This window comes from Sphaerodactylus townsendi, linkage group LG02, assembly GCF_021028975.2.
Source record: "Sphaerodactylus townsendi isolate TG3544 linkage group LG02, MPM_Stown_v2.3, whole genome shotgun sequence".
NCBI lineage: Eukaryota > Metazoa > Chordata > Lepidosauria > Squamata > Sphaerodactylidae > Sphaerodactylus > Sphaerodactylus townsendi.
The window spans coordinates 126,991,028-127,015,358 of NC_059426.1; the positions used below are offsets into that span (position 1 = coordinate 126,991,028).

General features: G+C 40.3%; 1 protein-coding gene across 6 annotated transcripts in view; it reads right to left on the reverse strand.

Moving 5' to 3' along the window:
- The window catches only part of PAK6 (p21 (RAC1) activated kinase 6), a 59,315-nt gene extending 40,877 nt beyond the window's left edge, over positions 1–18,438 (reverse strand). For 4 of the 6 annotated variants that reach the window (XR_007243674.1, XM_048486640.1, XM_048486637.1 and 1 more), the window contains exons 1-2: positions 18,314–18,438; positions 2,498–2,688 (exon numbers count right to left, since the gene is read on the reverse strand). The gene's annotated coding sequence lies outside the window, so the exon portion shown is untranslated. Of the gene's footprint in view, positions 1–2,497; positions 2,689–3,055; positions 3,125–3,627; positions 3,707–18,313 lie in introns of those variants that run through there. The other 2 variants (XM_048486638.1, XM_048486639.1) reach the window with 2 other exon arrangements.
- Positions 18,439–24,331: the final 5,893 nt, after the last annotated feature.

Sequence of the window (24,331 nt, forward strand, 5' to 3'; positions counted from 1 at the left end):
TTTTTCATGGAAACAAAGCATTTCCTGTGCAAAACATCCTGCATCCTGTCGCAGGGCTGCCAGTGGGTGGCCATTGCACCCACCATGTGAATGGCAATACAGGTAACACGGATTCAGTTAACCCATTTGTGTTGCCTGTGTAGAAAGGACCCTCCTTATCCTCTCCCCACCCCAACCGACACCTTTGATATTCAGTAGGCACACTGAGGACTGCAGTCTCCTGGGAATATCAACATGCAGCACTACTGATCCCCCTCCCTATGCTTTACTGGAGGGGTTCCATTGACTGATTGGCCAATTCACCCTGCCTGGTTGTGACACTGATAACAGTAGCAGCAAATTCATCCCAAAGCATTCAGTCAGTGTGGAGGAGAGTAAGTGGAGGCCTCCAGTAATTAATGAAAACTGGAAAAACTGTATATCTGCTGCCTGTTCCCTCCATTTCCATCTCCAAGCAAATACAATTAAATGAGCTTCTGGTTTCATTCTGTAGTTTTGGAAAGGTATCCACACTTCCTACCAGGCACCACAGCTCTGATCAAATATAGAGCAACAAAAGCAGCCAAGGAGGTCCAGTCACCAATTTTCTGTGGAACATGGGCTTTAGTCTTTACATACAAGTCTGTTTACAACAACAAGAGGAGAAACACAGAGAGGTCTTGCACTAAAACACCCCCTGTACCCTCAGCAAGCTGTTAACAGGTCCTGATGGTACACTGCAATGATGTGTTATTTGATTGCTGATCAGATATTAGTGAACATCAAAATAGTATGCCAAATGCATGTTTGCACCTGCATCCTTTGTATCAGAAGGGCAAGGGGAATGTAATGCCTGTCCCAGACACATGACAGTCCTTTTCTACTCACTGCCACAGCATGTGGAGAGAAGCTGCTCCAGCATTCCCCCCGATGTCATTTTTATGCCCTTATTGCCCTTGAGTTTCCACTGGCAGCTGCTGCAAAAACTGTATGTGTAAAGTGCCATCAAGTCACAGCTGGCTTAGGACGACCCCAACAACAGGCTTTCAAGGAAAGTGAGAAGCAGGGGTGGTTTGACATTGCCCTCCTCTGCAGAGTCTTTCTTGATTGGTCCCCATTCAAAGTGCTGACCCTGCTTAGCTTCCAAGATCTGACAAGATCAGGCTATGCCATGTTGCCTTCCCTCACTGCAAAAACTACATGTAGCCATATAAGTAATATAATATTCAAGTATGCGCAAATCAGCCTGATGGGTCTATGCAAACCTCTCACTAAATGGAAAACAACCAGACTTCTGAAGAACTAAGGAATTTCTTTCCTGTGGCAGCTTGCCCATTGCCAGAATTGTTCCAGGAGGCTGTTATCAGCAGTACTCAGAAACTGCACTGGAGCAAAGGGGGATGGCAGAGTATAACATGCTTGCCACAATATGATTTGTGTGGATCTAACGTAAGCAAATATATACTTACACATAGTAATGAAGGATTATCTATAGATTAATGAAGGCAAAAAATGTTCAATGTTTATGGTCTGGTTCATATCCTCACATGGGGCTTTGGATTAACTTTTCATGATAGTACATGCTTCCTTCCCTATCACAAAGACACACTGGGGGCCCTTCTGCACATGCAGAATAATGCACTTTCAATCCACTTTCACAATTGTTTGCAAGTGGATTTTGCTATTCTGCACAGTAAAATCCAGCTGCAAAGTGCATTGAAAGTGGATTGAAAGTGGATTATTCTGCATGTACGGAAGGGTTTGACAAATAAATATCTATGTATAAGGCCATCTATAGCCCAGTTCATGCAACCTTTCCCCCCTTTTCCTTAAGGGAGTGCTGCAGTCCTGGGAATCCATCTCATGTTCTCTCCTTAGGATGCTTAGCAATTGGGTTTAGGTTTTAACAGAAGTGTTCCATACAAACCAGGTTTCTCCTATTTTTTTTCCCTTAGGTCCTTATCCTATTGGTTATTGTGGGCTGTGTGGCTGTGGTCTGGTAGATCTTGCTTCTAACATTTCACCTGCATCTGTGGCTGGCACATTCAGAGGTGTATCACAGAGAGAAGTGTGTTACACACTGTGTCCCTTCTCTCTGGAGATGCCAACCACAGATGCAGGCAAAATGTTAGGAACAAGATCTACCAGACCACGGCCACACAGCCCAGAAAGCCCACAACAACCAGTTGAGTTGGCCCATGAAAGCGTCCTTATCCAGCCTTCACATCAGACCCATATGAGTATGGCTATGGTGAAAGGTGCATGCCTGATCCTCTACCACATATTTATTGGTTCAAAACATTTCTGTCCCACCTTTCCACTACTTCTGACCCTAAGGTGATTTATAATGACTGCTTTTATTCTGATGTACCTTTTAAAGCATCAGTAACAACAATATGTTCAGTGAACAGGATCCATAGCCCAGCAAAGTGTCTGTGCCAAGGAAATGTCTCCCTATTCCACCACAAGTTTCTATGCAAGTTTCCCAGCCCCAGTAAATTTTGAACTGCTCACTCACCCACTTGGTCCACAAGCTGCAGCCTTTTCACTCTTTGGTCTCAAAACACACTTGATCCTCAGTAAGTTGGCAATGAAGAGCATACGGCAGTGTAGCAGTCAGCAAATGTTAGTGGGCAATTCCCATTCAGGATGCAGTAATACCACAGGAGACGTAGGTTTGAATTTCTCTAAAATCTGACAACACGAATTCTGTGACAATTTAAAAATAAAAGAAAATGTGTTACACCACATTCTATGAGATATGACCCGTGTATTTCAGGAATATAGGCAAGGGCTTTGTTAGTACATATAAACAGGTGTGGCTAGGAATTCCCCCACAAGCAGAAGGCCCTCAGTAAACAAATTGCTGTGGTATGCATGCAGGTACCAGGCAGACAATACCTGACAGGCTTTCTGAAGCATCAACTGGGCCACCTTTAACTCTTTCCTCTCTGCCTAGCAAGTATCAACCATTCATTTTCATTCAATAATCCACTTCATCTGACAATTTATGGACAGTCACAACCCACCCACCCCGCCCCCCAACAGGCATCATGTCACCCCATAACAGATTTACTTGCAAGTCCCCTTCCTAAAGGTCTTGAAAATGACAGGGTCAGCAAGGAGATCAGGCTTGCCGTAATGATGCTGGTGAGGACAGTTCCAAGGGAGACAGCAAAAAAAAAAGGTCTGCAAGCGAACTCTACTTCTGCCATTGAGCAAAGCTGATTGGTGGATGGTTGTTGCTGGGTTACAAGAGTGAAGATGGAAGTAAAGGCCTTCCCCAAGGAGTTCAGCTTTCAGTTTTCTTTTCTTTTTCCCCCCAGAACAATCCCCTGAAGGGGGGCGGGGGGCGGAGCGCTGCACAGTCCTTGCAAACAGCTCACCCTCACTGTGCCAGCACATCAACACTCAGCATAAATCACTCCTTGGCAACTCCACCAATTTCTCCTTTCAGTGCTGCTCTGCAGAGAAAGAGTTAATCCTTATCAGCAAAGCCACTGGAAAGCTAAGACGTTAGCTGAATCTGACAAATCCAGTCCTCCGTAAGCAGAGACAAACAGCATGCGGGAGCAGCAATCACAAGTCAGTCTTATAAATAAGTAAACCTAGCCATGCTCCCTGCACAGCGGTCTTAAGCTTGCTTACCCCAATTCTTTCACCGCTTCAGAATAAGCTGAGGATTCAGCTCAGGTGAAGCCTGCTGGCTCTCAAAGAAACTCAGGAGAGAAAACGGCAGGAGGAGAGCGCGGGACAGCAGAAAGAGGCGGAGGCAGACCTGACATGTTTATACAGTGCTCTGATCACCTTACTGTGAGTTTGACTTCAGGGTGTGGTACTTGCAGACATACACTGAAGTCCTTGCACTGAGAAGGTGCAGTTTTGAATTTCAATGAATAGAGTAATGCTGACGCCAAGACTTATAAGATCCACATCAGTCACTCCCATTTCCCCATCTGTGGTTGTTGGAAGCGGGAGGGCTCAGAATTTGACTACAGGTACAGCTCTGTACAGCCATGCGATCACAGAGCTCCTCCCCAATTACTGACCTACTAAACTTTCCTGAACTCATTGACTCTTCTCTTCCAACTTCTAGAGCTTCAGGACCATTGCAATTCCTGATGGATCTTGACATTTCTTTCCCTGTATCACCCAGACTGCAAATTTCAGGACCAGCCCTGATTCCCTGGTTACACCTAGCAGAAGCAGTTTGTTCCATATACACATGATCATCGATAAACATTATTGCCTTGAAGATACAAGGACATAGATTAGGGCTGTTCTTCTTTTTCCAAAATGTATTTCTAAATTGCTTTCTGGTGCAGATATCCTTACCCTATTGTGTCAACTGTGCTAAAGTTCTAAGAAATACACGGTTTCCCCCCTGCCTCCGCCCATTAGCCAACTGGATAAGGATGGCTATGCACAGAACACACTGGCATTAGGACTTTGTCTGAGGAAACAGTAAGGTCAGAGTTCACAGCTTCCTAAGTCATCAGCAAACAATAGGGACATCTTGTTTCTTTGCAAAGATCTAATTCAAACAGTGACTCTGAGAAATAAAGTTCTTAGGTCCAAAGAGCTAGATAAAAACCTCACTATTGTACGTCTGTCTATCTGTGCTATCACAGCAACAACCCATTCGCTGTTCTCAATTAACCCATCCAAGTGTTTGAAAAGCAGCTGGTTTACACCTTGTTATTGGGAAACCTGGACTCACTCCTTTCCAAGCCCTGTTCTTCTTACCAAGTGACCTTCTGAAAGGCAATCAGTCTGTTGGCCTCTGTACAAATGTCTCCATGCAAAACATTCAGGCCCTTGAAGACTAATTTTTCTTGCCACAATCAAATGAAGCAAAAACCCTACTGGGTTAAGAGCAAGAAATGGCAAACTCAGACATAACAGAATGAGAGTGTCTGCCATTTCCAAACACTATAGTCTTGCCTTCCAAACAAGTCAGTTGCTGGAATGGCAGAGTTCTACCATGAGCTCTGGTTCCTTTGTGATAAAGTATGTCTCAATGACTTTCAAGAAGTTTATGGCCAAATCACCCGCCTCTGCCATCAAAAGAGTTTTCACTGATGTAAGTAATTCCATCGGCACAGGATCCATGCCAGCCTAGCTCCTCCTCCTTGTTGCAGTATACCAGACAGGGTGGCTTTTTTGTTCATACAAGTCCTGCAGCACCTAGCATCAGCATTCTGGAGCCTTCAGGAGACTACTGGGGGTGAGAAACAGTCATCTCCAAACATCGTTGTGCATGCTCCATAGGATCAAAACCATAATTTGCTAAATAACCCCTTTTTTTTTGTGACCAGTATCTTCATCGCTGTGCTTGGGTAGAGATCCACATGAAAAACTGGAACTCTAAAAAGATCCTACAACAATGTCCCAGTTTTGATGGTCAACATAAGTTAATACTAGCCCCAGTACTCCACCATGATACGTGATGTTCATTCCAGAAGCCCACAAAGGCAAGAAACTGGTGAAAAATGTGAACCTGCAAGTAAGAAAAATCATCATGTTGATTCACCCTTAATGGATCCTCTCCTGTTGTGCTGCCCCATGGAAGCTAGTTAGTAATGAAAGAGCCAGTGTCTATGTAATGATAAGTGAAGAAGAAGAGGCTTTGCCTTTAAGATGTAGCTTTGTGGGAAGTGTAGTTTAGGGGCACGTGGGTAGCCTTTAGCACAGGATTGGTTAGTTATAGAACCCTCCTTTTTTCAAGTTTATGACTGTTGAGGCTAAAACAGCCTGTTTTGATGGACAGTATGGACATGGGTTCACTCTTTTTTTTTCACAGAATAAAATAGAATCGAAGTAGAGCAGTAAATAGGCCTATGCATTCATCTCAAATAAAATAGGAAGGGTTTGAGAGCAGCAAGTCAATATGAAATTGGTTCTGGTGGGTTTTCCGGGCTGTGTGGCTGTGGTCTGGTGGATTTTGTTCCTAACTTTTCGCCTGCATCTGTGGCTGGCATCTTCAGAGGTATATCACAGAGAGAAGTTTGTTTCACAGAGAAAAGTCTGTTTCTCTGTGATACACCTCTGAAGATGCCAGCCACAGATGCAGGCGAAACGTTAGGAACAAAATCAGTGGTGGGATTCAAAAATTTTAATAACAGGTTCTGATGGTGGTGGGATTCAAACAGTGGCGGCGCTGCACACATGCACCTCCAGTCCCTATTGGGCAGGGAGGTTGCTTTAGTAACCCCTTCTCGGCACTCAGAAAAAATTAGTAACCACTTCTAGAGAAGTGGTGAGAACTGGTTGGATCCCACCTCTGAACAAAATCCACCAGACCATGGCCACACAGCCCGGAAAACCCGACAGAACCAGGTGAATCCGGCTGTGAAAGCCTTCGATAATACAATATGAAATTATATGATTGTGGTTTGCTCTTCTCAATAAACCTTGAATCAATGTAAAGGACGAGTGGTAACATTGCTTTGCTTAAGTGTGCACTGACATCAAAAAGAGAAGACATGGGAGTGGTCTTCTTTGGACGGCTGTTCACCTGAGATTTATCTGGTTATACAGCCTTCATAGAACACTTCTCCATATTCTAGCTAATTATCTATGCCACCACACATAAGATAACGGCATGTTATACTGCCCTCCCTCTGAACAAGTGTGCCTGTTATGTTTTTTACTGGAAATTCTTCTCATTTAGCATCTCTGCAGAGGGAAGTCTGTGTGTAACAGTGTGTAACACAGTGTGTACACAGTGTGTAACAGATTTCCTCTGTGATACACCTCTGAAGATGCCAGCCACAGATGCAGGCGAAACGTTAGGAACAAGATCCACCAGACCTTTCGTGTTCTTTGCCTTTTGTGTTCTTCAAAGAACACAATTTCAGCCAGAAAAATCAGCAATAGCAGAACACTTGATAAACCAACGTGGACACAAAATATTATTTGAAAACACAGAAATTCTGGACCACTCTGACAACCACTATGTCAGACTACACAGAGAAGCCATTGAAATTCATAAGCACATGGACAATTTCAACAGGAAGGAAGAAACCATGAAAATGAACAGAATTTGGCTGCCAGTGTTGAAAAACTCTAGAATCAAGGACTGTGACTAATCAGCTTCACACAAACACAGGACAACTATAGACAATAGCAATGAAAGGGAACAAAGACCAGGATATTTCTATTCAGATGCATTCACCTATTGACCTTGATATCTTCATCGTTACTCACATGCTACAGACTTTTTTGTGACTCACATGCCAGGCTACTCTATTCAGATGGCCTCACCTTTTGACCTCACAGTATACATACTCCACTTGCTTTCCATTCCTACTATCAGATCCTCTGAAGATGCCAGCCACAGATGCAGGCGAAACGTCAGGAGAGAATACTGCTAGAACACGGCCATACAGCCCGGAAACCACACAGCACCCCAGTACAAATACAGCAGCAATGTTCTGTACTTATGGGAGGATAGCCTTGCCGTGGCAGGTCAGTTCTACTCTCGTTATGACCCAAGATAGATGTAACATTTTAAAAGAGGTTAGACAGTTTGATAGTATTGCTGATGTTTAATTAAACAATTGTTTTTCTATCCTGAGGCAATTTCTGAAAGGATAAAAAAGATCTGTACATTTTCAGCAGGGTTCAGTTTCAGCAGGGGGAAAGTCAAGCACCTGTTGGGTATCACTCATTACATTACCCAATACCAGGGGCATATCTGCCATGGGGACATGTGGAGTCAAATGTCCCTGGGTGCCCCATTTGGTCACATGGGGAAGTGCAAAAATTCAGGTTCGATTGTATTTTTTTTTTGCATTTTTTGTGTTTTTTCAGTTCTTAGCCTGCAAGGGACGTATTTAGGCTAGCAGCACCAACATTTCAGGGATTTTTTGGGAGACTCTCCTGATGATACCCCCAGGTTTGGTTCAGAGAGTCCAAAGTTATGGACTCCCAAAGGGGGTGCCCCATCCCCCATTGTTTCCAATAGGAGCAAATAGGAGATGGGAGCTACACCTTTGAGGGTCCATAACTTTGGACCCCCTGAACCAAACTTCACCAAACCTGGCTAGTATCATTAGGAGAGTCTCCTAAAGATACCCTAAAATTTTGGTGCTGCTAGCTTAAAAATTGCACCCCTGACAGCAGGCAACCTCAAAATTTCCCCAGATTCTCCTTTTAAATCCATCCCCTATGGCATGGATTTAAAGGGAGAATCTGAGGTCCCCAGTTTAAACATTGAAAGTGATGCTGTTTCAGAGTGGGGGATAATTAACTGGGAATCCCTGATTCTCCTTTTAAGGTGGATTTAAAAGAAGAATATGTGCTCCCTAGTTTAAACACCATTGAAAGTAATGCTGTTTGGGGGTGGATTCCACTGGAGGTGTTTTGCGAGAGATGATGCTGACATTTGTTTGGTAAATGTTTTGCTGGGGGTGATTTGTGAGAGATTTACATGCTTAATACCAACTTGCACTGGTTTGGAGCTGTTTCTCAGGCTAACAACCTACTTCATACAGTTGGTGTGAGGACAAAATTAGGAAAGAAAGTTGGTGGGTAGAGAGCCATGTATGTTTTGCTGGGGGTGGGAGGTGTTTTGTGAGCTGGTGCAAAAAATTGTCTGGTCATGGTGGGGGAGGGTGGCTGCCCATGGGGGAGGGGGGGTCACCAAACTCAGGTTTTGTCCCCGGCTAGATACCCCATCAGGTAGTCCCAGAAAAGTTTTGCAATTGTTCTAAAATATTTGTGAAGTGCTGTAGAGAGAAGCATGAGACATGAACATACACCCACATAAATACATATATACTATGTTTCAGAATAGAACAGTATGCTTTATGTATGTTGATCACTGCTCCTTGGCATACCTCCTTGGCATAGAAATTCATTGAGATAGCATTTTGAGTGATTGTATGTCTGACACCCAAACTGTGAAGCTAGACTTCACAATAGGTGAAAAAAAATCTACTATCACCACCCTTAAGGATTTTGAACTTGCCAGAACGAATTGTTCTCAGTTCCAGACTTCTTTCTGTGCCTCTACAGATGTGAAAAGATCTAGCAAATTAAAATTATTCTATGTGAAAATTATTCTATGTCATCTCTAATCTGTTAATCTGCCATTGGGTTCTCAAATATGTTGTAAAGTGTAGATAAATTATGTAGGATTTATGTTGTCCAAATTAAAAGGAAATGTGGGTCATTCAAAACAAGATCTACCTATTACAGAGCTTTTAACAGAAGCAATGAAAACCACAAGATTGTCAATAAAACACAGATGCTACTTAATGAGCCCAAATCTCATGGGAAAATTTACTGAGCCTATAGTAATCAAGCTGCCATTATTAACTTATAAAAACAGCAAACACTGATGTTATTGCTTCTAATTCAACTCTTATAAAATCATTATGGAAGTCTGGAGGAATAAAACATTTTTAAATATTTGTCACATTTCATTTTATAGTTTTCCCTTTCCAAAATATCTGTGTGGGTAGCAATAAAATTCAAATATGAAGGAACTCTACATATTTCATCTGATAAACCCATTTTTTAACATCACTGTCCCTGAATATCCTCTTGGTTTACTGCCTTATGAGCCTTCTTTTTGTCTTACATGTGTTCTGTGATTCTGAACATATTAACATTTCCACTGTACACAAACATTGTATCAGGTTATAATTCTTTGTTCACCACTTCGAAGCCTTGGTCTAAAGCAGCATCTTTTTTATACAAGAGAATATCTGTATCATTAACATGGCAATTAAAATTAGAACATATAAGTACTTCTTCCAACAGCCAGTCTCAATGAGCAAATCCTTTAATTTTAAAAGGCCTTTTCCACAAGAGTTATTTACAATTAATCTTGACTCATGGTCAGAGTTCATGGACTACTATATAAGAAAGGCAATATTTAACGTAAGGGATGAGTTTAGGAGAAAAATTATTATAAAAACACCAAAAATGGATTTCACCACATGAAGCAGTATTAATCAAATCAAACTGGAGAGGACAATATTTGAGATATGAAGATATATTAATAACAACAGGAAAGGGTCAGACCTTAAAAGAAAGAGTTGAAATAATAATGAATAAAGAGCAATGTCCTTGGAATTTATATTACCAGTTGAAAGAGAGGTATAATCAAGATGTAAAGATTGGTTTTGAATTAGGAAATTCTGAATTATGGGTGATTTTATGTAAGGAAGAGACTTGTTTAAAAACATTTATAAATTATTCCTGAAATTGGAAACGGAGATAGAAAGAGTAAAATAAAATATGATTAAATGGGCACAAGACCTGGACAGAGTAATCAGTATTGAAAAATGAGATAGGATTTGGATGAAGAGGCTGAATTTCACACGTTCTATAAATTTGTAAGAAAACCTGTATAAAATGGTTTACCAATGATACTTACATCTGATGACATTAGCTAGAATGTATACTAAAGTGTCAAATATGTGTTGGAAATGTAATGGGAATGTTTAAACATATGTGGTGGGACTGCAAAATAATTTTAAAATTTTGGTATGAAATTTATAAATGGATGAAAAAGATATTAGGACTAAATATTATGTTCAGAATAGAAATGTTTTTGTTGAACATTTTAGACCCAACATTGGATAAGAAAAATGAGTAATTAGTGTCATATACAGTCAGAGCAGTGAGAATTTTGTTAGTGAAGAAATTGTACAGAATCCAATTATAGAGGAATGTATGGGAACAGAAAATAACCTAAATATTATATTTGATATAAAAGAATAAGGGATGAACTGAAAATAAAGGAGTCTCAGAAGTAAAATGTAACTTGTCAGCAAAGGTACAAAGTAGGAAGATCTTATCAAATCACTAAGGAATTTATAACATCCTGGAACAGGACTGACTAAAAACAGCATGTCTAAGAGTTCAAAATACATCTTCAGCTAAATAGAAAAACTTAGTTAATAAATACAGATGTCAAATACAAATGTTTAAAGGTTAGAAGATAGGTAAAATATAATGAGATAATTAAAATGTGTTTTTCTATATTTTAATGAACTCTGAAATGATAGTGAAATATATTAAATATTTACATATATAACATGTATTCTATTGGAATCACAGATTATAAGAATGGCTATAATCATTTTAACTGTTTTTAGTGAATAAGATGTATGTGAAATCATTTAATCCTGGAAAAGATTACTTTGGACCATAGGCCTCTTCAGAAATGTTGGAAACTGGTTAACTTGATTGAAAGGTTGAAAATAGTTTTATTGCCTGACCTATGGAAGGGGTAAACAAGCTAGCATATCAAAGTTTGTGTTTGTGTTAAACTGTTAGACTAGCAAAATTTGATTTTATGGTGGAGGGTATGTACATAAGAAAATCCTGACACATGAATTTTGAAAGTATAAGAACCAAGATCTGTGTCTGGTAATTTGTGTCTCTAGCATAGGGAACCCTGTTCCAGAGACTAAATCTGAGCAGTAAAAATACTCTCTTTGAAACCTAAGTCTTTGGAAATTTTCTTTCTGTCTTTTAAACGTGACTGATCTGGGCCAGGAAGGAGTCCTGGCTCAACAAATGGATACAGAAATTGGTAGAATACACATCTATAGATAAACTGATAATGTCTATTAAATATCATAGTTTGGAGAAATTCAAAGATTGGGAACCATTAGTGAAAATTTTGAATGGAACAAATTATAGATTTCTGTAGTTGGGTATTCAGTATTAGTTAATGATAAAAACAGTATTTTTGTTTGTTTGTTGTAAGTTGTAATGGAGTTTGAATTTATTAAGGGATTTGTAAACTTCCTCTTAAATAAAATTATTTTTATTCTTAGATAAAATAGATATTTTTAGATAAAATTATTGGTAATACAGTAATATTTCTAGTGAGAAGTCTTTTTGTTTTTAGCAGGAATAGATGAAAGATGAATGGTATTGTTATGACGTTGGAAATAAGTAGTGTAAATAGATGTTTTTGGTGGATATGATTGGGTTTTTAGTATTATAATGATTTGAAATGTATTGTAATGATTTGAGTGTAAGATGTTTTTGATGGATATGATTGGTGTTTTTGTATTGTAATAATTCGATTGTATTGTTGTATTGTTGACAAATGAATAAACATTTATATGTAACAAAAATATACAACGGATCTTTTTCTTAGAATTTCTTAGATTTTATTCTTAGAATTCCACATTATTTCCAGTTTGGTTCCAGAAACATTTTCCCTTAATTTTTCTTCCATTGTCTTCACGAGCACTGTGATTTTTTAAATCCATTTCCAGCTTCCCTTGAGCATGTGATCATGCTGAAATGGTCTTTATTTTTCTTTCCCACCAAACACCTGGCTTTAATCCACACACCCTTGTAGTCACCAAAGCTACCCTTTACCAATCTTCTCCTCCCGCTCATCCTCTATTTTTGAAAGGATTTTTCTTCTTTGTCGTATCAGCGATGTATCATTGTGGCAGAGATAAAAAGCACAGGTAAGATCAGCTTTGTCAGTTTCGCATAAAACTTGCAATATTTATGCTCAGGCACAAATACAAAGAAGCAGAGGCAAGTGAACTTTGTTGATTTCATATCAAACTAGCGATGTAATGTTAAGGTGAAGATACACTATGTCAGCTTTTAGGAGCATGTGAAATTAACAAGGGATTGCCAAAGTAATGATTGTGCATTACTACAGTTCTGATTTGGTCCCCCAAAATTGTTGGGGTGGGGTGGGGTATGTGTTTCTATTCAGCTATGTATTTCTATTCCTGCAGGTAAGGGTGCCTGCTCTAGTAGTGTTTTTTTGGCTTCGATTGGGTGTGGGTAGTCAATAGCAGAAATGGATGCTGAGATTCTTTTTTTTTAATTGCTGCTTCAAAACATAACCTAGCAGTAATGTTATAGAATCTGAGCAAAAGGGGGGAAAGGAGGGTTTTTCTTCAGCATTACAGATGATGTCCCACCACCATTAGAAATAATTCATTTTCGGCAGTAGCGTGCGGAATAAATACAACTAAAGAGACAAAGGGGGAAATGATGGTGGAAATGGAGGTTTGAAGAATGGTTTCACAGGAAATGTTTCCAAGACACAACACTTGACCCCAGGGAAAATCTGTGGTCCTTGCAGAAAAGGCCTTAATGATGTTGCATTGTAGGGCTTAGTTTACATACATGTGCATATTACAGGCTGACTGTAGCATCAAGTGGTGGTTGGATGTAAGAGGAGTCATTCATAGATTAATCACTAAATATGAAACTGCATCATCACCCAGTGCAAACAGGAAACAGGGAAAAAAATAAATGCAGCAAACAGGAAAAAATCAAACTATTTCATACATTTGTAGGAGAATAACTGAACATTAAATAACCAAGTAATATGAAGCCAAATGAACACATGAATCAGTCACCCCAGCTTTGCTGGTTTTCCAAGGGAAAATATTAATTCCATTTTTATTATTTGATAATCACAGAAAACTCCTTTCTAAATGCTTTTTCCTTTCCAAGCACCACACATCAGGTGATATTAGGAGAGTGCCTTGCTGATCTCAGAGGCCTTTCAATCATTACATGGGAACAAAACCCAATTTGGGTTTATACTCAGGATGCAGCTGTAACCAATCTTTCCTAAAATAACTGTAGCTAAGTATATGTTTTCAAGGATCTGTTTATTACATTCATACTACAACAAAAAAAAATGCCGGCATGCCAAGAGGATTAGAGAATATCATGGGATAAAGGAAGAAAAGCTGTCTATAAAGTATTCAAGGTCCAATAGCTTAATTCAGAGGGAGAGGGCCAGACCCACCTCTGAAGCCAACAAAGCCCTGCACCATCTCGTGAACGTCCACCCACCAGAGCAAGGAGCACATGCGCCAGCAGGAGGGTTGGCATCACGTGGCTCTGGGGCACCTGGCCCAGGAGCCGCCATCCTCAGAAATCTACACTGGCTTGGCTGAGGATGTTCTGGGGGCAGGCAAGAGGGTGGAGCCAACCTTAGTCAGCTTCTATTACCAGTCTAGCCTCCATGCACCAGCAGAGCATATTTTGGATATATTTTTGCTCTCCCCTATGGGGGATTATCAAGGGCAGGGTATTATTAACTTTTTGGGCTTCCCATGCCATGGGAAAGCCCTCTGGAGAGGGCAGGGGGGTGCTGGAGTGGTGCAGTCTCCTCCCGCCCACTTGCTCTGGATTGGATTGGGCTATAGGTCATGCAGGACTTTAGATATGTATGCCTCAGTATTGTTCTGGGAAAGCTTAAAGGAAAGGGTTCAAAATTACTTGCAAGAGATTGCCTTGGTAGTTAAATCACAGAAGTGAAACTAATCACTGCATTTTATTTTTAAAAATGTGCAATGGACAGTTTAGGGCAAAAGATGCATTCACTTACAATGAGGTAGCTGTCCATGAAACTATCTAAGCTTCAAAATGTACCCAGTAGACAGTGGGGTTCCAGTGACAGTCAAATCTGCCATGTCTATATTGAATAAATGAGGACTGAACAAATTACTAGTATCCAAGGCCAGCAAGAGGAAGAAACTAGGGGTACAAAAGTATTAACATCCCGATTGCTCTGGGAAACCCCCAAAACCAGGTGGGTAGATTCTCATGACAGAGCTAGAGAGCAGCCAGTACCAAGCCTATTGGTCCAGGTTAAGATAATAAACCTTGGGGTTTCAGCAACCACAAAAAGCCTCCCAAGGAAACCAACTTTATGTTAACTCATTGCTTGATTCAAAATCATAGCAAGTACTCTCCTGCACTTATTAGGGTTTCCAATTAAAGTTGAATCTGTGCAGCTGTCTGAACTAGACTGTTTTGTTCGAAGATTGCCCTCAGAGGTATTATTCATGGCTGGTGCAAGAGATGTTGCTAACAACTATTCAGTGGTAAAAAATGGATTTTACAACCTATCTTTCAATTCCCTGAAATTTCACTACTCAGTCTTTAACTGAAAGTGACAATCAATATTAACTAAGAATACCTGTTTTTCAGCTGGTAAGCATTTCCCCTCTTTAGGACAATTAACACTGTTCCTCTTAATTACCCAGCATTCTTCACAGAGCCCCAGAGCCTGGGTTGCCAGTTCTTAAACGGGTCTTTTTAACTGTTCCCTTAGTATTACTTTGCTCTATCACAATTACCAAGTGATGTTATTTAACTTATTACCATGAACTTCACAAAGTGTTTTAACTGCCCAGTGTCATTAATTAAGCCTGGCCATTTTTCCTGTGCAGTTGGTTAAAGGGAAAAAATGTCCCTTCTCAATGCTGACATACAGAAACCCTAATAAAACCACTACAAAAATATTTTTGAAGACTTATACCTACTAGCTGTATTGTATCTTATGTTGTTCTTTTAATACTGCTGTCCCTTTATTGCCACAGTGCAACTGTAACCCCCATGCCCAGAATGGGTTGGCCCAGAATGGGTTATCCCAGTAAGGGGGTGGAGACTCAGAGCAGCAGAAAGGCTGCAAGAGCTCTTTGCAGAAGACAAGGGTACCAGACTCGGACCTTGATTTCTATAAGCCCTTAACACCTTGTTAAGGTAATTGCAATATTGTTGGGAACTACTGGGAAGGTAGTTGTTTTTGCTATGTTGTAAATGTTGGAGTTTATTGTTTCAGGGTTTTCTTTTGTGGTTGTAATGGGTGAGAGTTCTCCTGGAGACCTTCATCATGTTGCAACCTGTTCATCAAGCCCTTGGAGTCTTCAGGAGCCAGCCAACTTGCAAAGAAGAATTTGGACTTGGCAATATCAGTAGACTGTAAATAGAAGGACTTGAAGTGCAACCTGAACAGGACCTTGAATTGTAACGTTAAATGTTGATGTTTTAAAAGTGTAAATTGTAAAGAAAAGTAAACCATTTTGTTGTTTAAAAATTGTTGTTGCAACTCATTCCAAGTACTGCCCCACAGAACCCACAAGCTGAGGTTACACAACCTGATGCAAAGGAAGACAGGAAGGACTCCTGTTCCTTTAATAGCTGCATACAAAAGGGGATTTCGGTTTTTCGCTTTTGCATAAAAAGCTATACCTACACAAATGTTCTCTGCTAAACTGGTATTACAGCTAGATTCAAGTCCAGCAGCATCTTAGAAACCATCAAGATTTTGGGAGCATGAGCTTTTGAGAGTCAAAATTCCCTTCATCAGATATTATGTGAAAGATCGGGGGGGGGGGATTTGTTGAGATTTTTTATTTGTCAATAATAGCAGGAAAAGAAAGAGGAAAACGAAAAGAATAATACTAACAAAAGGAACAGAGAATGGATCTTATCTTAGTTTCAGTTCTGGGCACTAAAAGAGCTAATATATATATTTGCTCAAGTCAAAGACATAATGGAAGCTTGACCACCTCTTCTGTACCATCCTTATGTGCTTTGTCCAGTTTTATGTCCTGTTTTAACACCCACTGTGTCCTGTATTTTGTTTTATTGATATGCCTAATAAAGATCAGTTGGAGTTGAAGAGAGCAATACCCTTGGGTATAGTTGCTTTAAGACAACCCAAGGATGGATTCTATAGCTTCAAACCCCTGCTGAGTACCTTCCTCTTCTCAAACTCTTCCTTCTCTGGGCACCTTCCCCAAATCTCACGGCAACCTTAATATCATGGGTATCCCAGTACTAAGCACAATTACACAAAACAAAATGTTATTGAAAGCAAAGTATTTGTTTTCACAACAAATGTATTTAAGGATTGGGCCAAAGTGTGTGTGCATGTGTGTGTGTGTACACGAATTAGATTTATAACCCACCCTCTTCTATCAAGACAGTCTCAGAGTGGCTCACTGCAGTCAATTTTGCAATAAAATCATCTACACAATTTGTCTTAGCTATTTCAATATGTACTACCATCCAAAGGTTAGTGCCCTAACTGTTCAACATTTACTCTAAGTATTTGTATTTTTGACTAGCTGCTGTCCCTTACCCTATTTTTACCATACTGGGAGGCAGCTGGTCAATAGATGGCTAGTTTCCCAAGTGTGGACAAGTGAATTCAGTCATCCCTGTGAAGGTTATGTGGAGCAGAAAAGCAGAAGATGCAGAGTCTGTAAATGGCAACTCAGACAGAGTGCTGGGAATGCTGGCCATCTTAGGAAACACTCTAACTGACCAGCTAGTGACAGCATTGATTCCCACAGGAGAAGTGAGAAACCCCTCTGGGAGTTGGACAGGCTTGGGAGAGTGGTGCAGCATCTGGAGAAGAAAACCAGGATGACCACTGAGTGCCTTGGCCCCTCAGAATACTCAAAGCAGAACAATGCTCACGAGTCAATGGGGCAATCTGTGGCTTCATCAGAAAATAAAATGGAAAGTATTTAAGTGCTGGCAGTTTAGGAGTCAGATATCTGCAGAGAACATCAGTAGTACAGAATGGAACATGTCTATGGTCTATTTTGGTGCGATGAGAATGCAGATATTCCAAGAACTAGGGCATATATTTGCAAAACTTGAGCTCTATTGTACATATTTGATACAGAATTAAAAGTAAACATCTATTCACTAGTTACTGTTTCCAGTCCCTTTTGTTAAGTTTAGGATACTTCTCATTAATTTCAGTTATTTTGATTTTTTTTAAGCATTGTTTATAAGCTCATCTTCAAGCTGAAATCAAATGACTCCAGGAAACTTCTACGAGAAGCTCTTTCTCAAGCAGTATAGGAGCTCATGCTAGCAGGAATCTCTATACGCTGGAGAAGAGCATCACAATTAGTGGATCAGATCCATAGAATCTTTTCTTCATCCCTTACAACCCTGGGGCCAACAGTCTTGACGAGGTACCTTTTTTGCTTTGTTGGATATTGTTAGTTTCAATTACTTATCAATACATCTTTAAGCTCTTGTTACTATGGTATTAAATCACACCAGCAAGCTGTCAGATATCGCAATGACTTTTCAGAGACCATTTTCATTTTAAATTTTAGCTGGACATTAGTGCTCGTCCATGAACTGCTTGAACAGAAATAAATACTACAAAAATATGTTACGATCTTTAATGAACCCTCTGGATCACAATTCTTCTAATTAATCAATATAATTAAGGGAGTAACTATCTCTGCATTAAATTAATTGGGGTGTAAATCAGAATCACTCCTACAGCGATCTGGCCAAATTAAAGGTCTGCTTTTTAGGGTTAAAAACTTTTTCTCCATTTGGTGGTTTTAGGCTTGGAAATGTGGCCCCTATTGGTTGATTTAAATTCTCTGTCTGAGAAGGGTGTGTCAGAAAACAGCAGCAACAGATCTCAAACATTATGTTCTCTACCTTTCTGGAATCCAGGAATATATCTTTAAAATTCCAAAATTAAAATGAAAGAAAGTTCACTTTTGAGCTTCCTTTTGTAATCAGAACGAAAACAAGGTCTTACCTTGACGGTGTTGCTGTGATCTGCTGCTCATGGTAGAGACTCCATTCAGACCCTGCTCCTCTCTGACTGCAGGCTGCTGCTTGTCTTAGGAGGAGGAAACATCCCTTGCTTCAGGCAAAAATTCCCCACAATTTCATCTCTTGAGCTTCTGGTTCAGCATTACACATGCACACACGCAGAGACACAAAGATATATCCTGTTTGCAGCTGCTTCCTTACCAGTGTTCTCCTTGTGCCAGCTTGCCAGCTGCTGTGGAGGAGCCTATGAAAATGCCAGACACCCCCTCGCCCAGGCAGGTGTTGAAAAACAAAAATGCAGAAAAATTCAAGTGTCCTTCTGCTCAGGAAAGAATTGGGCCAGTTGTAACTCTCCGATTCATACTGCTCCTCCTGATTCAGTTTCAGCATACAAAGGCATTTTGATCTGTGCCACAGTGAAGAAGACACCCCACTTCACCCCCTCACAAAACTCTCAGTTAAGGTGCATTCATTTTGTAAACCTAGACCGGAGGATGGGATTAGATATTGAGAGACACAGAAGCTAGAAGACTATAATCAAGGACGTTACCTGCACATTCTACATGCATTCTAACTTTTATAGCTAAATCCTGAAATTACAAGGTTGCTTTCTTAAGGACCACCCTGAGTGAAGAAAGACTGAAGGGCTGCCGCTAAAGTCCAAAATGAAAGGGTCAATTGCTTGGCAGAGCATAAAAGAGCACGTTTTCATTCACCAGCTCTGGTGGCTTGGACCCAAGGAAAGGAGTTTCCTTTGCTCAGTCAAAATGCTCTTGTAGCACTAGATCTAGCAAAGTGAGGAGAAATATTTGTGGCATGGGGCATCTCACCTGTATTGTCACTAAATGAAAGTATAATGGCAGTAGTTATAGTGGCCAGGTGTCAAGTAACTCTTCTACATGGGTCCCTACAATATGGGAGTCTTTGACAGTTTCTCACCTGAAACAAAATCACATGTTCTCCTGCTTCTTTTAAAATGATGAACAAGTACTGAAATCAGAGGATAGGTGTTTTTTCTCTCCCATCCCATAATGTTGAAATCTGCTGCCTGAAGCAAATACTTTGCTTATTTCATGGTAAGGCTGGCCCTGCCCTGGGATTTTTAAAATGACAGATGACTTCCAGAATGCATCAGCATCTTCAGAATGCCTAAAGATCCTTTATCTGATGTAGTGTCGTGATCAGTCCATGTCTGATTTGATCCTACTGTGTCTTCTGCCTGGGATGTTGGATCCTTTCTCTCCTCATTCCTCCCTCCCTCTTGATTACTGTGGTTGGTTGTACTTTCTCACTCTTTGCACTTCAACTTCCCGAACAATGCCTTATCAGCCCATTAGATACTTGCTGTTGTAGTTCTGTGGAATGTAGGTTGTTTTGACCCTGGAGAAGACTGCCTTGTCTCTCGACCGTGGAACTAGTGAGAGGCCATCCCCCCTCCCTTGGAAACAAGTAGTCAGAGGTGGTGTTGTGTGACATGGGGCATGATGTGGGGTATAATGCAGGGAGTTTTCCTGCTTCTGCTTTAGTTCTGGCAACAAAAGTCTAAATGTTTATGTCTGATGCTGTTTCATAATAAAGAAATCATCAGAATACAGAGTCTCATTATTGAACAAGGGACATGACATGTGGCAAGAGAAGATTCAGAGACACTTGTCTGAAGTCTCTGAAGCAACTCCTGGTTATGCCACATTCTATAATCACTGATGAACTGTTGCACATTTCAACTAATACTGCAATTATGGTAGGGAATCCCCACAAGTTCTCAAAAGGGCATAGGTAAGATATGCAGTAATAATAAAACTTCCACTTCAGAGGATTGCTGTTCAAGGAAGACTGCCAAAGAAGCAACCTGTTCTTCCCACAGGTCTCTCTACATTAAAGCCAATTGTTTCCAATTTAGAAGTCTATCAGACACTAATATAAAGTCTCCGGAATGAAACTGAGAAGCAAAAACAATGTTGAAAGACCATATTGTCTCCAAGAAAGGGAAAAGGTTATTTTAATATTTTTATTTCTTCAGCAGCATATCCACAGGTGTGTGTTTTCAGGCATTGACAGAAAATATATATATATACTGCTGCTTACCACACCATGAAGGGTGAAAAATGAAATGCTGACCAATGATTAAAGATGAGGAAACAAAAATAGATGGAAGAGGGGGGTGAGATAGAAAGATAAGTCATAAGTGAGTCACACTTAAGCTCCCTGCTTAGTCACCTGTACATCTTTTCTACAGGCACACTGAGCTGATTGAGATGCCCACCCACTTCATCGGATAGTCAAGGACAGGGCTTTTTTTTAAAAAAAGAAGAAAGATCTAAAACAGAGTTTTTAAAAGCTACAATCATACCACCAACCCTTCCGGAGGAACTGAGCTCACAGTAGTCCTCTGTCAGTACTCCTCCCACTGTAACACCCCCTCCCCAATTTTATTTCTCAATTAATTCATGAATCAGCTTGTTGATTTAGAGCACTCGATTTCCTAAATGTTGCTTGGCAATTTTGGCCTGATAGGAAGTTGCTGTGAGGAGGAGGATGAAGTCATTCGCATGATAAGCACAGAACTTACACATACAACAGGAGCAGAGCTATTTTGGAAACAACATGTTTCTCTCCTCATCCTTTCTGAACAAGCATTGGGGAAAGGCTGGTAAGGCTGACCTGATGCACTTTGTTACTTGTCAAGTAAAAATCCGAGTTCCTGAAATGCTGTCAGGTTTCAGGCATCAGCTGGTATAAACAGCATAAGAACATAAGAACAAGCCAGCTGGATCAGACCAGAGTCCATCTAGTCCAGCTCTCTGCTACTCGCAGTGGCCCACCAGGTGCCTTTGGGAGCTCACATGCAGGATGTGAACGCAATGGCCTTCTGTGGCTGTTGCTCCCGATCACCTGGTCTGTCAAGGCATTTGCAATCTCAGATCAAAGAGGATCAAGATTGGTAGCCATAAATTGACTTCTCCTCCATAAATCTGTCTAAGCCCCTTTTAAAGCTATCCAGGTTAGTGGCCATCACCACCTCCTGTGGCAGCATATTCCAAACACCAATCACACGTTGTGTGAAGAAGTGTTTCCTTTTATTAGTCCTAATTCTTCCCCCCAGCATTTTCAATGAATGCCCCCTGGTTCTAGTATTGTGAGAAAGAGAGAAAAATTTCTCTCTGTCAACATTTTCTACTCCGTGCATAATTTTATAGACTTCAATCATATCCCCCCTCAGCCGTCTCCTCTCCAAAATAAGAGTCCCAAACGCTGCAGCCTCTCCTCATAGGGAAGGTGCTCCAGTCTCACAGCAGGCTTTAACTTCTCATTTCTAGCCCTTAAATAGAGGTCAGAGTATTTTGCATAGCGTATCAGCAATTTGTTCTGAATTATTTATTTGGCCCATTAAATCAATTCTTCCCTAGAGGCGCAGTTCTCAAAATGCAATCCAGAAATCCTACTAAAGGTATGCAAGGCAGTGTCCCTCTGTTTCATCCCACCATAAAACAACACAGGTTGATCAGTTCTCCTGGACTTACATCTCATTTCCAGACTACAGAGATCAGCTCCCTGAGAGAAAATGAGTCAGAAGTGTGGGGGCGTGACACACCAGGGGGCACCGGGGGAGTTTGTCCCAGGATGTCCCATTATGTCCCCATTAGCTATGCAACTGGCTCCGCCCCCAAATTTCCAGGAGTTTCCCAACCTGAATTTGGCAACCATAACTCCCATTCCCCACCAGCAGTCAAGGGGCAATTCTCAGAATGGAACTTCCAAAAAAAGCAGGATATTGCCCTAAGAGTAGCAGTCTGGAGACACCAGGAATGACACTTAACAAGAGAAAAGGTGCTGAGTTCATTGTCCTATCAGATTGTCTTCTTGCTGCCCTCTGCATGATCTTCTCTTCTTTGTACACCAGCCATTGCCTATTCCAACATCATATACAAAAGGACTATCATGGCCCTGGAAAGGTAAGAGATAGAAGACATTTTGGGGGTGACAGAAGGTTTTTTTTCATGAAGCTGGTGGCTTTTAAGGACCCATTAGCAGGACTGGGACCCATTAGCAGGACTGGGATAGATCTGCTTAGCACCTTTGAGAGGCTGTTTCATACAGGGTATTATAGTCCTAGCCTTCGGGAGCAATTGATTTAATTAAGCATAAGAACAATACCTTAAATTCTCTGCCTCAATTAAAATATTTTTAGCTCTGAAAGAATGAACCCGTTATGCTGTAAAATGTCCTCAGAAAACCATAGTCCTGGTTATTTCTAAACATATTAGAAGCAAAACCAGAAACACACTATTTTTAAAGTTACTTGTCTTATGTATTTTGATATCACTTGTTATCAATTAATATAAATATTGTTGTAACCTTGTTAGTCTGCTTCATAAGAAAAATACTTGATTTTATAAATTGCTTTTCATAAACATACTAGAAATGTCTTAAGGCATCTTTTCATAAGATATAGATATACAGATATGAGACAGAATTAAACAAAGTTCAGTAGAACTATGGCACCCTCTTTTTGTAAAGTGGGATGTCTATGTGTGGATGTTCTTGACACCTAGATGAAGGAGGATAAAGTAGAATTGACACCCCCATAGAAAAATAGCAAGGACTTCTGCTATTCTCTCAGATTCTAAAAAATACTAGGAACTAAGCAGCACATAGACAATGGACCTAATCTGCTTGGGGTTTCAAAGATCATGGGAGCAGAGTAATAAGTAATACCTGCATATAAGTCGAGGCACCTAATTTTGCCACAAAAAACTGGGAAAATTTATTGTCTCGTGTATAAGTCAAGGGTGGGAAATGCAGTAGCTACTGGCAAATTTCAAAAATAAAATGAGGAGATGGGGTTTTGTTTTTACATTTATTTCATTTTTTCAGTTGTTTTAGAGCTGGTTCACACATAAATGCTCCTTACTTGATTATTGTGGTGATGACTTTCATGAGGGAACTATAAATCTAATTTTTAGGTTACCTTACACACAGTGCTTTTCTTTGTAAGTGGTTCACACACATTTAGTTACTAATTAACAAGATGGTCAAGATGATTGAAACAGACAACCTTCACCAAGAGAAAGATCTCCTGGATGTCACAGCGGCCTCTCTTAACATTGTCCATGGTACACTTCTGGACTGGCTAGATGAGATGGTGGCATCATATTTAGGTGGTACCATTCCTATCTTGACATGCAGTTCTTTTTCCATATTGCTTTAAGCAGTTTCCAAAGAACAGTCCATAAAACAACAGAAGCCAATCCATAAACCAAATTCATAGATTTTATGGATTCACAGAAGTAGTATTCATCAATGAGAGCCAAGAACATACTGAAGCTGCCCAACACTCTTCTAAAAAGCTCTGCATTGCACTTTCTTCCAAACAGTGAGAAAGATGGCACAGCCTGTACTTGGCAACCTGTTCCTTAGGGCAGTTCGAGATGAACAAAATGAACACCCTTTCAGGCAAGAATCCACAAATGACATTATACCAAGGGAGAAGTTATCTCCAGAGAGGCCATTTCTAACTTCAGAAAAGGCTGGAAAGATTTATAGGAACAGTCTGCTTTTCAGACATTAATCATTCATTAATTAAATCACCATAAAGCATTCTATTTTACAAGAGTATCAGGGACACCACTGGGGGAAGAGCAGTTCCTTGTGGCCCCATTTCCATGCTTGCAGACAATAGGAGATTATTCTTCAAGAGCATGTATATCTCTTTGTTATGAGGTATCAAAATACCCCCATGCTCTTATTTACATTTTTATAGATTATGAATATTTCTATGAATTTTACATACCTCCCCTCACACCAGTCAGTAACAGCACTTCTGAACTGTTTTGGTTATAGTTACTATTCTAACAATCCTTACTAGCTTGCCACTTCACACACCATAATAGCAGACACCTGATACTCCTTTTAGTAGCTGATTGTAGTATGTCACACAATCACTGATGGACCAGCCATGAAAGACTTATTAAAAAGACAACTGATATTTCACAGAAGACAA